Source organism: Canis aureus, chromosome 28 (genome assembly GCF_053574225.1).
Source record: "Canis aureus isolate CA01 chromosome 28, VMU_Caureus_v.1.0, whole genome shotgun sequence".
Classification (NCBI taxonomy): Eukaryota; Metazoa; Chordata; class Mammalia; order Carnivora; family Canidae; genus Canis; species Canis aureus.
The window spans coordinates 16495414-16500146 of record NC_135638.1 but is presented as its reverse complement, the minus strand read 5'-3'; the positions used below and the strand labels follow the sequence as shown (position 1 = coordinate 16500146).

The following is a 4733-nucleotide window of genomic DNA, read 5'->3' as shown; positions in this document are numbered from 1 at the left end:
TGTATAACTATATACTTAAAACATTTTTGTTTATTTACTTGCCAGTTTTGGTGAGAGAGAATGCCTGTGTTATTGGGTTCTAGTGACCTCAATCAAAAACATCATTCTTTTCAATGTATTTGGGTAGCTGGGCCTCAAAAAGAAATGTTCCAGCTTTCTAACCTGAATACTTTTTAATCTGTGGTTAGGGTACTTACTTGGTTTTCTAATTTTCTTGTCATGATTTTTTAGAATTTCCATTGCTTTGATGACTACTCTGGGATAAGCAAAAGTCATTTGTTGTTTATTTATTTATTTATTTATTTATTTATTTATTTATTTATTTATTTATTTATATTTATTTATTTTTAAGAAAATGGAAGCCTGCTTTTATTGATGCACACATTGAGGGACTTGCGATTGGAAGGGGCGGTGACGTTAACATGCCACTGGTGGTTAACGCAACGGAAACATGAGGGCAGGAGATGGCTTTGCAGGGACATGATGCCTTCATAAGTGAGGGAAACGGACTGCTAGCTGGCTGCCCTCTCATTTCATGTTCTTCACAAACTCCATTCCCTTTTTTATGGAGGCCTTCAGCTCGGGGATGGCTTCTGCTATCATCTTCTCTTCAAAAGGGGAGATCTTGCCAATGCCTAGATTCTTCTCGATGCCCTTTTTCCCCAGCAGTAATGGTGTGGAGAAATAGGCACAGTCTGCCTCCTGGGCTTTAACAAAGGAACATTCGCCAACTCCTTCCTTCCCATTCATTGCATCCACAAAGGAGAAGACAAACCGGGCTCCAGCGTATGCCATGGACAGGGTGGCAGAGCCTGCTCCAGCTTTGGCCTTCACCAGCTGCGAGCCGGCCTCCTGGATCCGCCCAGTGATCGCTGTCAGCGGGTCCCGGGGAAGGTCCACCTTGGGGGTGCGCTGAGGCATCAGGGGGACGATGGTCTTCCCGGCATGACCGCCAGTGGCAGGAACATTGACTCGCGCGGGATCCAAACCCTTTAGTTCTGCAATGAAAGTGTTGGCCCTGACAATGTCCAGGGTCGTGACCCCGAAGATTTTCTTGGGGTCGTAAGCTCCGTGTTTCTTGAAAACCTCCGTTGCAACTGGGATGGTGGAGTTGACCGGATTTGAAATGACGCAGATCCTGGCCTCGGGGCCATGCGGGGCGCAGGCCGCAGTCCGGGTGGCCACACGGAGGCAGTGGTGCTGAGCAGGTGGGTCATCCCGCGTCACGCCTGGTTTTCTCGGGACTCGGGCTGGAGTCACCACCGCATCGCAGCCTCCGAGGCAACCGGCAGCTGCGCAGGTCCCAGGTGGCCTTTGGTTGCTCTGGTCTCGAATGGCTCAATCTGCGGCCGCTCCGGTGTATGAGCAATATCCAGGGGGTCAGGCGGCTCCCTAGGGGCTGTTCTGGAGAAGCCGCGCAAGGGGCTGCCCGGTTCCTCCGCAAGCCCCAAGCGCAGCTGCTTGAGCTTTGCTCTGGGCCGAGGTGCCCAAGCGGCGGCGGCGAGCGGGGACCCCAAGAGCAGGTGCAGGAGCCGGCGGCTGCAGGTGACACCAACGACCTCCGCAGTGCACAGGGCCTCCTGGCTCCGCTCTGCCCGGCCTCCATTTGTTATATTTTTAAACATATGTGCCAAAACTATTACATATTGATGACGTAAAATTAAAAATTTCATTTTCAGATGATATTGACATAGATAGCTTCTTTTTGTCCATACGAAAAGAGAAAATCCATCCAAAGTAAGGGTGATAATCCTTACTTTTTAATTATTTGTATTAATGCTTATAGTTTGGAAATATACATTGAAATAAGTAATTTCTTCTTCATTTAAATGTATGTTTTATCAAATCTTGAAAATAAGATTTATATGCATTTTAATGCTTGCTCATCAAAGTAGGCAACTAGTATGGAGAGAACTAAATTTTAGAAAATATACAGCTTATATACTAACTTTTCTCCCAAGCTCTACTTAGATATATTTCCTAATGCAATAAATGGAAGAAATAAAATTATATTGATAGACTAATGGTAGCCTAGCTCCCATAGTAATCTTAAGGGAGGGAACTTTCTTTCTTTCTTCCTTTCTTTCTTTTTTCTTTCTTTCTTTCTTTCTTTCTTTCTTTCTTTCTTTCTTTCTTTCTTTCTTTCTTTCTTTTTCTTTCTTCCTTCTTTTCTTTCTTCTTTCTTCTTTCTTTCTTTCTTTCTTTCTTTCTTTTTCTTTCTTTCTTTCTTTTCTTTTCTTTTTTCCTTCCTTCCTTCCTTCCTTCCTTCCTTCCTTCCTTCCTTCCTTCTTTCTTTCTTTTTCTTTCTTTCTTTCTTTTCTTTCTTTCTTTCTTTCTTTCTTTCTTTCTTTCTTTCTTTCTTTCTTTCCTCCTTCCTTCCTTCCTTCCTTTCTTCTTTCTTTCTTTCTTTCTTTCTTTCTTTCTTTCTTTCTTTCTTTCTTCTTTCTTCCTTCTTTTCTTTCTTCTTTCTTTCTTCTTTCTTTCTTTCTTTCTTTCTTTCTTTCTTTCTTCTTTCTTCTTTCTTTCTTTCTTTCTTTTTTCTTCTTTCTTTCTTTCTTTCTTTCTTTCTTTCTTTCTTTCTTTCTATCCATTTGAGGTAGAGAGAGAGAGTGAAAGAGAGCACAAGATGAGGGCAGAGGGAAAGGGAGAAGCAGGCTTCCCGCTGAGCAGGGAGCCCAACCTGGGGCTTCATCCCAGGTTACTGGGATCATGACCAGAGCTGAAGGCAGATGCTTAACCAACTAAGCCACCCAGGCAACCTAGAATTCATCATTTAAATACCTAATTATAGGACACCTGGGTGGCTCAGTTGGTTAGGTGTCTGTCTTCAGCTCTGGTCATGATCCCAGTATCCTGGGATGAAGCCCCAGGTTGGGCTTCCTGCCCAGCGGGAAGCCTGCTTCTCCCTCTGCCACTCCCCCTACTTGTGCTTTCTCTTCCTCTCTCTAATAAACAAATAAAATCTTTTAAAAATAACCTAATTATAGATTTTGTTGTTTTTTTATTTGCAAATTATAACAATGATTAATGCCATGATTAATATTTTTTAAAGATTTATTTATTCATTATATATATGTAGAGAGAGAGAGAGAGAGAGAGGCGGAGACATAGGCAGAGGGAGAAGCAGGCTCCCCACATGGAGCCTGATGCAGGATGGATCCCAGATTCAGGGATAATGCCCCAAAGTGGAAGGCAGACACTCAACCGCTGAGCCACCCAGGCATCCCAACCATTAACATTTTTTTAAGATAGTAAATATAAACTTAAACAGATCTAAACAAACTGTTGAAGGTTTTATATTTTATAAGTGGTGAAATTTGACTTTCCCAAGGGTGATAACAAATTGACACACAAAAACATAATAAATAGTAATGGAAAAAGAAAGGACCAGGAGAGAGAGATTTTGGGAGACACAAATTGGATAGCCATTTAATTTTTCATTAAAATCAGGATACTTTTGAGAATAAAAAGGAAAGCCATTAGTAATTACATAGGGACCCAGATATAAACTGGGAAAACTAGGATGTATTCTAACTTTAGGCATAAGAGAGCCAAGAGAGACAAGACATGCCATGGTTTGAATTTAAACAAGGTCAAAAGAAATCACTTCAGTCTTGATCAATTAAGTAATTAATTTGTCATTCTTCATACAAACGAAATATATTTATTGAGAGTTTACCATGAACTAGACAGTTTACTAGTCATAGCGGTTTTTAACAGTGATTAAGAAATAAATGTTTTTTATCTCCTTTGGAGAGCTTTCAGGCAAATGGGAGGAATAGACAAAGACAAGTAAGAAAATGAATAAATAATTATTAAAAAAAGATACCTACTATGAAAGAATGATGTGTACTTACACATTTCTCTTTAAAGAGAGACAATTAAGCTTTTTGTATACTAGTGTCAGTGTATTATTGGACAAGTCTGGGGTGGAGGCAGGTAGGGGAGAAAATCTTCCTGTTTGAAGTGTGCTATTTGGCTGACAGCAATTCTCAGAGAAGCAGGTGGCCATGATTTGTTATGAGATTTTTTTTTGCCAACATGGGATGGTTCCACTATGTGAAATATAAAGGAAATACTTTCAGGGAAAGTAGAAAGCAAATGCATACAAAAATATAAAATTTTTTTTTGCAGATCATGGGGCCTATGAACTGGGGTAGGGGGCAGGAAGCAGGAGGCAGACATGCAGTGGAGATAAGTAAAAAAAATGAGTCTAGAGGCAAGCAGGAGCCAAATCACTCAGGGTCTTTATAGAACATGAGAAGCTAATGAGTTTGATTCTCAAGACTGTCATATGCTAGAGTTAAGGAAAATCAGTGTCATGATTTGATACAAATTTCAAAAAAAAAATTTTGGCTTCATTCTTCATCTTTTTGCATCAGCCTGCAACTCCATTAACATCCTACAATATATCTAGATTTTAAAAATTAATAAACATATTTAGGCACTGGTATAACTATTTTCCTCTTCCTTCATATCCCTCCTTTATTTTTATTAAGGAAGTAAGAAACCACTTTAAGAATATAAGCCTGGCCAGACCACAAATGTCCAACTTTCTTGTAACACATTTGTTTTAAATCAGTAGCTGGGTGGTATTTTCCTTATTTTAGTCAATGTGAAGTGATTAAAAAAGATTTTTTTAAAAAAGGATTGTTTATAGATCTGACTACTAGAAAAAAAAATGTGGTAGGCAAACCTCTAAGATAGTTTCCAATAAATCTTACTTCCCAAGA

At 40.1% G+C, this 4733-nt stretch overlaps 1 pseudogene; it reads right to left on the bottom strand.

The window, feature by feature from the left end:
• Window positions 1-367: 367 nt before the first annotated feature.
• LOC144300143 (malate dehydrogenase, mitochondrial pseudogene) lies at window positions 368-3705 on the bottom strand (annotated as a pseudogene).
• Between the last annotated feature and the right edge of the window lie 1028 nt (window positions 3706-4733).